The 13,122-nt window shown below is 40.8% G+C and overlaps 1 long non-coding RNA gene across 1 annotated transcript in view; it reads right to left on the bottom strand.

Annotated features, from left to right (window-relative positions):
- Positions 1-712: 712 nt before the first annotated feature.
- Positions 713-13,122, bottom strand: part of LOC109029174 (uncharacterized) — a 124,050-nt gene continuing 111,640 nt past the window's right edge. The window contains exon 4 of the long non-coding RNA XR_002008230.3: positions 713-802. This is a non-coding gene — a long non-coding RNA (uncharacterized lncRNA). The remainder of the gene's footprint in view (positions 803-13,122) is intronic.

The raw sequence follows: 13,122 nt of genomic DNA, 5'->3' as shown, positions 1-13,122 counted from the left end.
TTTGCAACTCATCAAGTTCTTGCCTCTCGGCTTTCATCCCAATGTGCTGCTGCTTTAATTTAGTATGATCCTCACCTTCCCCACACCCTAGCTGGCCTTCAGGTATCATTTTTCTTGCACTTCATGCAGGAAGACTTCTCCCCCTTCTTTCAGTAGGCTAATTATCCATGGTATGTGCTCCTATCACACACTGAACTTCCTTTTCAACAGCACTCGTCACACTTTACTGGATCTTATTGTTGAATTGCTAGGTGATGAGCTCTACTAGATGATGAGCTTCCAGTAGGCAGGGATTGCATTGTTCTCTGATGCGTCCCTACTGCCGAATAGAGAGCTTTACACACAGTAGGCAATCACTACACAACCAACTCAGTGAATGGACTAATCATGCAGGATCACAGAAAGTTTGAAAAATTGTAGCAAAAATCACTCATAATGCCATTATGAGTGATAATAGGACCATTTTCATTTTCACTTATTTCCTTCTCTTCCTCCTCCCACCAAATATTCATGTCTTTAAAGAGTTGCAGTCATTATGCACTTATAATGTGGTTTTTTGCTTCTAACTTCACATTTTTACTAAGTTACACATAATGAGACTTAAGCATTGGAGCTCATCTTTGTCCTACAAGCAGCACAGGGCTCTGTCAGAAGAAATGTAAATAAGAGGGAAAAGAATACATGTGATACATTATCGCATTTATTCTAGGTTGTGCTCCGACTTTTCCCAAACTCTGGACAAACAGGCGTGGACTCTATGTAGGGTAACAACTTCTATGGCAGGCTTGGATTTGTACATGGTCTGTAACAAGACAAAAATGCAAGGTACCTTCAAATAATTTGATTTTCTCCCTTCCTCCCATCCTCTCTTTCACTCATTTTAAAAAGTGATAAAAACTACTCAACTGCATAGATAGGTTCTTTCAGGTTAGGGAGGAACTATGGAGTTGAGCAGCCCTAGATTTTAAATACTGTCCCTTTGCCTGCTAACTTCAGGAAACTCACACCCTCTAAGCTTCAGTTTTCTTATTTGTATAATGAGGACAGTAGTAGTACCTGCCTCATAGTGGGGCTATGAAGTGTAAATGAAGTCATGCATATGAAGTGCTGAGCACAGTGCTTGGCACATAGTAAGTGATCAATAAATGATAGTTATTTTAGTTTTTATCCATAAGCAGATGGATCTCCCCAACATTTCTCAGGAAACCGCTGTTAAGTGAATAGATCTCTGATGTTCTTACACTATAGAGAGGACACCATATAAAAACTGCTGAAGTGAAGAGCAGCTTGAACACAAATACCTGCAATCCAGATCATCTGTCCCTTCTCTGTCTATGCAGGCTCATATGTTAAACCACTGTCCAAGGCACATCTTCCTGGCTGGTGGACACTCTTGCTGGCCCTTAGTTTCACTCACTCTGAGAAAAGGCTGCCTGTCTCCAAACTTATTCTTCAAATTGGATGAAAATCCTACAAGTTCTTTTCAGTGATGTGATAACACTCTCACAGATTGAAACATTATTTATTTATATTATTGATGGAGTACTTTTCCTATTCAACTCTAAAATGCATGCACACACAACAGAGTTTCACTTTGGAATAGCTGTTGCTCTTTTGCTCCCTTCACATAGCTAGGTCAGTTCATAAATCTTTTTTTTTTTTTTCTTTTTTTTTGAGACAGAGTCTCGTCCTGTTGCCCAGGCTGGAGTGCAATGGCATGATCTTGGCTCACTGCAACCTCCGCCTCCTGGTTCAAGTGATTCTCCTGCCTCAGCCTCCCAAGTAGCTGGGATTACAGGCATGCGCCACCACCCCTGGGTAATTTTTTGTGTCTTTAGTACAGACAGGGTTTCACCATGTTGGCCAGGCTGGTCTCGAACTCCTGACCTCATGATCCGCCTACCTCGGCCTCCCAAAGTGCTGGGATTACAGGTGTGAGCCACTGCACCTGGCCTAAAATAATTATATCTTAAGATAGAAAGAAACTGTATGATACAGCCTCTGTTTCAGTATGGGGGAGAAAAATCATGTTCCTTCTTTCTACTGTGTTTAATGTGTTCATTAAACACACATTTACAGAGAAATTCTTGGAAGTCAAGATGAGAGGATAAAGGAATGCAAAGCACAGCCTTAAGATCTCAGAGCCAAGTGAGAGACCCATGCATTCACAGTAAACTATCTTCACGTGAAAAATGCTATGTTTGGAGCTGGTATATAGTAAAAAGAGAACTCAGTTAAGAATGCTATTATCTTATTTACCAAATTTAAAATGCTATTGATAAGAAGATGAACTCCAATTTTAGAAATGGTGTCTTAGGTCAAGTTTCCCAGAGATAGACCCTGAGACCAACATTCATGTGCAACTGATTAATTAGGAAGGGCTCCCAGCAGAACCCAATAAGGGAATAAGGAAAGCAGGCCAGGGAAGGGGAGGAAGCCAAGCAAAGTCCCAAGACAGCAGCTGCAGCCTGATTCCCCAGGGGGAACTCTGGGGTGGAAGTTGCATCTCAGAGTCTGTCCTGATTTGGGGGAAGGAACTGGACTTTCATACTTCTGCACTAGTCCTGGGCCAAGGATGCCCGGGGACATTATATTTTCAGCTCTCTGCTCTGGGAAGCCCTAGAGCAGTCTTTTGAAGAGAATAGCAAGGGCAGGCAGTTGGAAGCAGAAGCCCACATTTATATGAGGAAAGGTGCACAGAAATGGTACAAAGAATCCAAGAGGATCTGGGCAGACCACCAACAATGTTTGCTACAGAAGATAGGATGTGAACAAATGTGCATCTTAAAAACAATAGAATAGCAATGGAGGAAATGGGCATCAGTATAGGCTTCACGGAGGAAGTCAGGTGGCCTTGAAAGGATCAGCAGAAGAAATGCCTCAGTCAGGGGGAATATGGTGAGCCAAGTGAGAGGATCAATGTGAGACCAATGAGAAGACAGAAGGGACAGCCCCATGAGTAGATTGCTATCATTGGCTGTGGCCAACTTCTGAGGCAGAGAAGCTGAAGCCACCTTAGAGGGACTTTCTGTTGGAAACGCTGATTGGTTGATTCTTACTCTGACCCAGGGTCATTTCTTGAGTCCTTTGTGGCCAGCTTCTACTCCAGGGTGACATGCCACAACCAGGGCAGGATGATGGTGGCTGAAGCAGAGCCCTCAAATGTAGGCTCTGGTAGAGCTGGGAGGGCTAAGTTAGCCATGCAAAAAGTTTCAACTTTGTCCTGTAAGGTCCAGGGAATCTTGGAAGGTTTCTAAACTAAGGAGTGATATAATCTGACCTGTGCTTAAAAAGGGTGACCCTGGCTAAGATGCCTGCACATTTTCTTTACTAGAATGGGTACTTTTCTTTTTAACCTTTATTGTGGGACTTCACTCCCAACAGACATCTTTCTGTCCCTATCTGTCTTAATGTCCTTGGACTGCCATAACAGAATATATCACATACTGGGTGGCTTAAAAAACAAATTTATTTTTATACAGTTCTAGAGGCTATAAGTCTGAGATCAGGGTGCCAGGTCAGGTTCTGGTGAGGGTCCTCTTCCCGGTCTGTGGATGACCACCTTCTCCATGTGTGTTCATGTGGCTTTTCCTCGGTGTGGGTGAGCAGAGAGAGAAAGAGACAGACAGACAGACAGAGACACACAGAGAGAAAGTGAGAGCACCTTCCTGTCTCTCTTCCTCTCCTTCTAAGGACACTAACTGTGTCAGATCAGGGCCCTACCCTTATGGATGTATTAGTTCATTCTCACGCTGCTATGAATAAATACCCAAGACTGGGTAATTTATAAAGGAAAGAGGTTTAATTGACTCACAGTTCCATATGGCTAGAAAGGCCTCAGGAAACTTACAGTCATGGCAGAAACTGAGGGGGAGGCAGGCACCTTCTTCACATGGTGGCACGCGAGAGAATGAGAGCTGAGTGAAGCTAACAAAACCATCAGATCCTGTGAGAACGCACTCACTATCATGAGAACAGCATGGGGGAAACTGCCCCCATGATTCAGTTATCTCCACCTTGTCCCACTCTTGACACGTGGGGATTACACGATTCAAGGTGAGATTTGAGGTGGGGACACAGAGTCAAACCGTATCACTTCCTTTAGCCATAATTGCTTTTGTAAAGGCTCTATCTCCAAATACAGTCACATTGGGGGTTAGAGCTTCAACATATGAATTTTTGGAGGACACAAATGTTCAGCCTATAGCATCATCCCATAGATTTCTTAAATAGTTGGAAATATCCCAGAGACTTACATGCATCAGGACTCATAACAGCAGTCAAGGCTTAGCAACAGCAGGTAAATTCAAGAGTTACTTCAGCCCAGCTATTGACCTCATGTGATTATCTTCTTTAACCTATCCAGACCATCAGTTTATCTCAGTTAAATTTGTACTGCCATGGCACGTATATTGGGGAAAAAAAAATGTGTTACTTAGATTTCCCAAGGAATTTGTATTTCATCTCCTAAAGCTGACACTGGGAGTTTATCAGGTCCAGAGTTCAAATTCTGGCTTTCCAACTGATCATTATAGAGCTGGCTTCCTTGCTGGCTTTAGCATCTGGAGTTGCAACAGATACCTCGGTGCCTGAAACATGTTTATGAAATCTATGAAACCACAAGCCAGCTGTCTAGTTCCAATGTGAAGCAATAGTTACTCTTGGGCTACAGTGCCTTGGTTGTAGCACGTCACCTTGGAGGAGGAGCTGGCCTCATCAGACACAAGAAATGAGTCTCAGGTCCCATGAAGTGGCTCATGCTTGTATCCCAACACTTTGGGAAGCCCAGATGGAAGAATCGCTTGAGGCTAGGAGTTCAAGACAAACCTGGGCAACAAAGCAAGAGCCTATCTCTACAAAATTGAAAAAATTAGCTGGGCATGGTAATGCGCTCCTGTAGTCCCACCTACTAGAGAAGCTGAGGTGGAAGGATTGCTTGAGCCCAGGACATTGATGATGCAGTGAGCTATGATGGCATCACTACACTCCAGCCTGGGGGACAGAGAATGACCCTGTCTCTAAAATTAAGAAAAAAAGAGAAAGAAATGAGTCTAAGGCAAAGTAAAGAGCAACCAGTTTCCAATAGAAGGTCCTTCTAAGGTGGAAATTAAGGCAAAAAATGTAAAAAAAAAAATAGATTTTATAAACATTTTTACTTCAGCTTTGTTGGTTTATCCTAATAACTTTCCTATCTTTTTTAACAGATTTCTTTAAATTAAGCATATTTGCAATTCAAATAGCAAAAACACTATGTAGCTATTAATTAGTATATACACTTGATCTGTAATAAATTCTTAAACACTAAATAACCAAACACTAAATATAGAAAACACTAAATAGACAAAATGAGACCATCTCCATCCAAAAACATAAATAAAAACCAGACATACCCTGTAAACAATATTCTGCATTATTCCTTTTCTCCAAAACTATATTTAAGTTTGGTTCTTGATATTTTTCACTATGTTCTCCCAACTGTTGTGTGGGTTCAGCCATGCTTTAAAAATATAGGTTTTTTCAGATCTTTTTCTGAATACAAAAGCAGATATTTTTATGTCAAGAAATTTGAAAAATTTAGATAAGCATAAAGAATAAAACATCTATAACCACGGTTAACATTTTGCTGCCTTGTTTTTAATTTCTACATGTAACATTCATTCATTCATTCATTCATTCATCATTTACTCATGTTTCCAACAATTACATTTATTGAGCTCTCAAGAGGAGCTTACATTCTAGTGGAGAGAGGGAAAAATGAACTGGTAAATCAAAAGATAAAAGATAGGGTAGTGATGAGTTCTATGGTAAAAATAAAGCAGGTGATATCGTATCAAGTACTACTTAAGTTGAAACCTGAATGATAAGAAGAAGCTAGCTTTGTGAAGATCTAAAAAAAGAACAGTCCAGGCTGGAGGGACAGCTGGTACAAAGCCTTAGAAATACAAGTACCCTTTAGCCAGAAATCCCGCTTGTAAGAATGTGCTTGTAAGTATACAAAGAAATCATTATATGGATAACAGATATATATAGATGATAGCTAGCTAGCTAGATAGATATAACCACACTGTTGTTTATAGTAACAAATGGATACAAATAATCTATCACTAGGAATTTGTTGAATACTTCATGGTGCTTCCATAAAATGGATCATCTTCCAGTTGCTAAAAAATGAACTGGGTCTTTCTCTACATGCTGACATGGAAAGATCTCCAAATGGCAACTGAGGATCCCAAGCTGCTTGTGTCCAGTGGTTCTGCCATTCACTAAAGCCTCCTTGAAATCCTCCACTGAGTTCCTGCATTTGGTTCTCCAACCAGCAGAGAGAGAGATTATGAGGAGGTTGCACAAGAAGGTTCAGAATCCAGGCCTGGATGGGGTACACATCATGTCTACCCACATTCTATGAAGTCTCATGGCCCCACCTACATGATTGGGAGGCTAGGAAATGTGGAGGAGCACTTGTGTATTAGTTTCCTATTGCTGCTGTAACAAATGTAGTGGCTTGAAACAACCTAAATGTATTCTCTTACAGTTCTATAGTTTGGAAGTCCAACATGGATCTCACTGGCTCAAATCAAGGTGTTGCCAGGATGGCATTTCTTGTGGAGGCTTTAGGTTAGAATCTGTTTCGTTGTATTTTTCAGCTTCTATTGCCCACACTCATTGGGTTATGACCTTCTTCCTCTCTTTTGAAAGCCAGCCAGCAACACTGCATTTCTTATCAATATTGACACCTTACCTACTGAATATTGCTTTGGTTCTAAGATTCAGGGTTTTGTGTTTCTGTGGTTGTTTTATTATATGCATCTCTTCCCAACTGTATGTTCAGAGACATCTCATTGGTAGCTTGAAGCGGCATGGTGGTCTTCAGTATGTAGATATTGGGGTGGGTCATTATTCTAACATACTGCTTGACGTGGTCATTTAGTGAGACTTCAGGATCAAAAGGTATGATGTTCTACAGCTTTTAGTATCCCCATCAACCAAAAACCAATTAATTTCTACCTGTTATCAAAGAAGAAATGCTTTAATTGGTCATTGCCAATTTTGTTTTTGTTTTAGTTTTTTTTTTCCTAGAATGTCACAACAGGGATCCTCTTCTCTTTGATTCATTGATGGATTCCAATAGCCTAACAGCACATGATAGATGTTCAATAAATATTTGTAGAGTAAATGAATAAGATCTGCCTGAAGCTAAGCCACTATCTTCCTGGTAGGTGATTCCACTAGGCTTTCTCCATCATTTGTATTACAAAATCTTTGTAGGAAAAGAGTTAAGCTCCTCTCAATAACTCTTTCTTCTGCAACCTCATAGTAATTTACAAAATACCTATATTATAAGGGTGGCAATTATCTGTTATGGTAACTTATCTTATACATGTGTGACTCTTCCGCTGTAATGGAAGCTCTTAGAAATCAGGGTTGGTGTCTTTGTTTTGTTTTCATGTTTATTTCCTTCTCAAAAATAATATTTCCTTTATTTTTATTATCTATTCTTATGAATGTGTTACATGGAAAGCTGAAAGAATTGACCTTGCATATGCTTCTTAGCTGGAGTGCAAGCCCGTTTGCAGCAGGTGTGATGGACAAAGCTGTACTCCAAGACTGTGACAGTCCTCAGCCCTGTCAAGATTTCAGGCTCAGCACATGTTCGTTGAAGGAATGGTGTTGGCTTTCCCTTTGAAAACCTTGGGGGGACTTTTGGCAATGGCCAAAAGAGGAAAAGCTGAATTTTCTCCTAAAACATTTCATGGTCCCTGCCTCCCACACATATAGGAGTTTCTAATTTTGGCCTTGGCACCAATCGCCTGTCAAAGCAAATTATTCTTTAAAAGGCTTAAGTGGGAAGCCAGCCCAAGGTTTTGTTTTGACAGAATTGTACGTCTGAGTGGGGCTGACCATGTTCTTGGCCTTGGCTGTACTCTCTTGTGACACAGAAATAACCTGAACTCCTCTGATGTAACAAGTTTTGAGAAGTTCTGCTGAATTGATTGACAAATCTTTCCCAGGACAACTTGAGATTCTCAATGTACAACAAGTATATCAACAATGATGATCAAATTAAAGAGCTTTTCTTGATTTTCCTGTCACTCCTGGCAGAGGTAATATGGAAAACCCAGGCCTTGAGAAAAACATGCTTAGAGCATACTTTGGCTATTTGCTGGAGCATTACTTTCCAAATTTTCCGAGAAGCTTTAAGCTGCTAACATAAGCATAAATGCTGCTCTACTGCAGCCACCATGAAATAAACAGCAGGCTGGGACACAAGAGCCGGCACACTCTGAACCAGCTTTCTGAGGAAACTCCCTAGGGACCCAAGGTTGCATAAAATTCAACAGGAAGGCAATCCAACATCGTCCAAATGCTCTTTCCCTACCATAGGGTTCTATCATGTTTGCCAATTCCTGCTTGCAAAATCAATCTATTAATATCATGCATGAAGATGCTTCTCAGAAAGTAGTTTTTATTGGTATAGGAGGCAGCTCCTCCAGGGATAGTTGGAGGTCAGAGTCGTATGTTCCAGAACCCTCCGTCTTTAGGTTGAGGCTAATTGACCAAGTCTCCAAGAAACATTTTTTCTAGTCAATCAAGGTCAAAACTTAACGTGCTTGTTTATATTGGGGGAATGTGCATATAATTACATATGTGTTATGTATGTTTATTTAAAAAGCTCCTGTCCTGAGGGCAGAGGGAATGATGCTGCCTCCTAGTGGGAGACAAATTGAGAGACACAACCATTTAGAATAGGCTGGAGGAATTGAAGAGGAGCCTCAGATCCTAGGTAAAAATGCAGACTCTACTCTCTGCTGCTTAACGATCTAATTCTATATGAGACACAAGATCTCTTTCTGAAGGTCTATACAGCCTCTCTTGGTAGCCATTCAAACCTACCAATCAACATATTTTTGACAACCTCCTATTTGTTCAAACATGTGCCTGGAATCAAAGAGGACACCAAGTGGCTGGGCATGGTGACTCATGCCTGCAATCCCTGTCACTTTGGGAGGCCAAGATGGGAAAGTTGCTTGAGTTCAGGAGTTTGAGACCAGCCTGAGCAACATAGCAAGACCCTATCTCTATTTTTAAAAAGAAAAGAAAAAAAAGAGGACACCAAGAAAATATTAGGCAGGAATTTTGCCCTCAGAAAATGTATGCATCATTCAGTAGAAGAGACCAGTTTGTACCTTAAAACAATTTGAGATAAGCAATTCTTTATCTCTATGGTTCAGTTTATGTGTCAATGGCTTAATCTTCTTTTGGACTCCCCTGCCCCCAGGAGCAAGCCCAAACTCCTTAATCTGGCATTCAAAGGTGTTTATAATCTGGTTTCCCACCCACATCCTACTCAACCACATTTCTTGCCATTTCTGTTTTGCGTTCCATATTTCCACCACTCCTGAAACTGGCTTAAGGGTAAGGCCCTTCAGGTAAGCCAATTGCTAAGGCTTTCTAACATATGAAATCTAGCAAGTCATAGAGAAGTGAATTGTCAGACAGGGCTTCTTGTGAGATCCTCTAATAAACTGCTAAGGGTGGGAAGTGATATCCCCCAGTGACATGCTTAAGTAACAGTAAAAAAAAAAAAAAAATCCAAATGGCTTTCTAAGAAGAGTAGGTTCACCAGATATCAGAATTTTGTTTGATTGAGTCAGGGACCAAGGAGTTGACTTACTTGGGAAAATAGAGAAGAACAATTGCATATTGTCATCAGAGAGCCCTCTTTATCCACTGTTGTAACATCTAGCTTCTCCTCTAAACAAAATTAACTAAAACTGGTCAAAAGAAGCACCTAATTATTAGCCAGCTGACAGTGGGCTGGCCATGGCTTACTGAACCACCTGTATTCTCTGGATTTCCCATGCTCTGTCTGTGCTTTTGATAGTTTTATCTGGAACCACCCCACTGCTACTCTATATCAAGTTAATCTCAAAATGCAACAAAAGCTATTGCCTCCATCATAAAACACTCCCTGACTTTATGCTACCCTCTGGCCTAACCTGCTCTGTATTAAGTGCTAAGCCTTTGTGTTCCCATTGACTTTGATGTACATCTCTTATCCCAACACTTTATTAAAATAAGCTTTTGGTGTCTGGTCCCTTCGCTAGGCTCCCTGATGGCTATGAGTTGTGTCTTCTTTTTCTATGTACTAAAGCATCCCTCCTAGCTACTGGACCTTTGAGTATATTAGTGCCCTTTTTTAGGACAGGGAAATGGGAGATCATTGAGAATACCTGAGTAGTTGGATTCATAGGAAGAGACCTGGGTTGGGTCCTGGCCAATGGGTTGGTAAGATTTGAAGAGGCAAGGGGAGGTCATTTTTCCGGGAGAGTGATTGTGAGCAAGAGTGTGTGAAAGAAACAGTAAAGGACACAAGCCCACCTGTGAGAGGCAAAACATTCTTTCATATACCTAATGAAGATCTAACAAAGTCCATTTTCTTTTGCTCAGTTCTTCCCAGAATGTCAAAAGGGTAAAATTGCATAAATTTGCAAGTAGGTGGCCAGACATGGTGGCTCACACTTGTAATCCCAGCACTTTGGGAGGCCAACATGGGCAGATTGCTTGAACCCAGGAGTTCAAGAGCAGCCTGGGCAACATAGCGAAACCCTGTCTCTACAAAAAATGCAAAAATTAGTTGGGTGTCATAGTGCACACCTGTAGTCCCAGCTACTAGAGAGGCTGAAGTGGGAGAATTACTTGAGCCCAGAAGGTAGAGTCTGCAGTGAGCCATGATGGCACCACTGCATTCCAGCCTGGGTGACACAGTGAGACCTTGTCTCAAAAACAAACAAACAAAATGTAACTGGAATTGTAAGTGGACAGAAACCTTGGTTGCCATTCCAGCTATGAAATCAAGTCTTCCAAGGGGCTGTACAAATTCACAGGACAAGATTCTTTTAATCACATACTCGACCCTCAACTCCTCAAAAAAAGTCCCTAAATAGTGAGGTCTTGCTCAGGGGGTGTTCACAGCATGAAATAGGAGTAGTTAGAGGTTAACCAGAATGGAAGGCCTTTGGCCTTTGTAAATGCAGCTCCCCGGCACAGGCCTCAAGTTCCTATCAGTGGTCTGTTTCTTGAGCCCTGGGTTGAAGATTATTTTGTTGACAATGTGGAGATTACTTTAGAGAGTGGTGCTCAGGGCTGTTAGGTGATTAAGTGGATGGAGGGTAGAAAGTATTGAGCAATACTTCTTTTTTTTTTTAGACAGGGTTTTTCTGAAACAGAAAAATATCAGATAACACCACTAGTTAGACTAGAGTCTCCTGTTTCTTGAGATTTTGGAGGGGAGGAGAAAGAGTCAAATGATAAAGATGAGAATGCTGTGAGAGATTTTCGTCTGGAAAAAACAACTTTTAGACCATGTTTCAAGAAAGGAAAATCACATGTATACTCTTAAACTGCTTCATGTGTGTCTGCAAAGCAGATTAAGGTGTGCTTATAGAGCAAACCCTGATGTCTACAAAAATCTTAACAATAAAAAGTAATGCCTATTAAATGAATCAGAGAGCTAAATGTGAGCTAACACAATAAAACTTCTAGAAGAAAGCATAGAATAAAATCTTCATGACATTGGATTAGGCCAAGATTTCTCAGATTCAGCACAAAAAGGAAAGACCATAAAAGAAAAAATGGATCAATTGGACTTCATAAAAATTAAAAACTTCTCTCCTAAAAATGTTAATTACATTAATTCATTCATTCAAGTATTTATTATGTGCCAGTACCCCCTAGCTGTTGTATTATGGCAATGAATTGCATTCCCTCTATTATACTGCACTGGAGCAGGAAAATACATTTTAGAAAGATTAACAATAAGAAAAATACCCCTATTACTTAAAAGTAATTTTCCATTTAAACTCATGGACAGGATCAAATACTAGGAAATGATGGAAAATGCTGAGAAATAAGAATGTGTACAATAACAGGCCGGGGGCAGTGGCTCATGCCTATAATCCCAGCACTTTGGGAGGCTGAGGCAGATGGATCACTCAAGGTCAGGAGTTGGAGACCAGCCTGACCAACATGGCAAAAACCCATCTCTACTAAAAATACAAAACTTAGCCGGGCATGATGGCAGGCGCCTGTAATCCCAGCTACTCGGGAGGCTGAGGCAAAAGTATCACATGAACCTGGGAGGCAGAGGTTGCACTGAGCCGAGATCGCACCACTGCACTCCAGCCTGGTTGAGAGAGAGAGAGACTCTGTCTCAGAAAAAAAAAAAAGAATGTGTACAGTAAGCCTGACAGTTGGTATTTGTTAACTCTCATACCATTTGAGCAAGAATCCTGGCAATGCGGATGCAGGATAAAGAATATTAGCACTTTGGAAGATGGTCTGAGACCACATTTCGCTCTATATTATTTTACCATAGGACTTTAGAGTCAGGTAGGACCAGATTTGAAAATTAGTTTTTCTACCACCTGTGGGATCCCAGACTCTGATTAAAATGTCTACTTTATAGAGTTGTTGTAAGAATCAATGAGGTAATAAATAAAGTGTAAAGTGCAAGGCACATAACTGGGCCTGAGTAAATGGAAACTGTCATTGGATGATGATAATGGTGATGGTAAAATCCAATCAGGTTCCAAAAGTTGACCAGAACTAGGCAGCTTACTTGTTCTTCTTGAGAAATGTGCATCCTTCCCCACAGTAATCTTAGGGTCTAAAGGAAAAATGAGGGTGCTTCCCCTCCTTTTCCCATTCTGTGCCCATGACATGTATCACTAACCAACCCACCCTAGAATTCTTCAATTAGCCAGTCCAAATCCCTCTCCAGCCACATCTGATCCATATAAAGTTGGTGGTGGAGATAAAATGTACCTGCCATTCTGATTTAAGGCTTCAATGGACATTCCCTCCAGACCAGGAAGGATGATTGTAAGTTTATCTTTCCTACAAGGATAAAGGCCCAAGTCTAGCCTAAGGAGGGATGACTATGGGTTGTAGAAGGGGTTTAGCCATACTATAGTACAAGTTTATTCCTCAAATAATCAGTTTATTTGTTTTTTATTTAGTTTAACTCTTTTCCTGTTTGTTCTACATTTGCAAGTAAGCTATTAATCCTTTACTTGACTTGTGGGATTTCTTGAAAGTAGGTTCTTGACTTCTCAGATCCTA

The sequence above is a fragment of the Gorilla gorilla genome, chromosome 1 (genome assembly GCF_029281585.2).
Source record: "Gorilla gorilla gorilla isolate KB3781 chromosome 1, NHGRI_mGorGor1-v2.1_pri, whole genome shotgun sequence".
NCBI lineage: Eukaryota > Metazoa > Chordata > Mammalia > Primates > Hominidae > Gorilla > Gorilla gorilla.
This window is presented reverse-complemented; position numbering and strand designations above follow the sequence as displayed.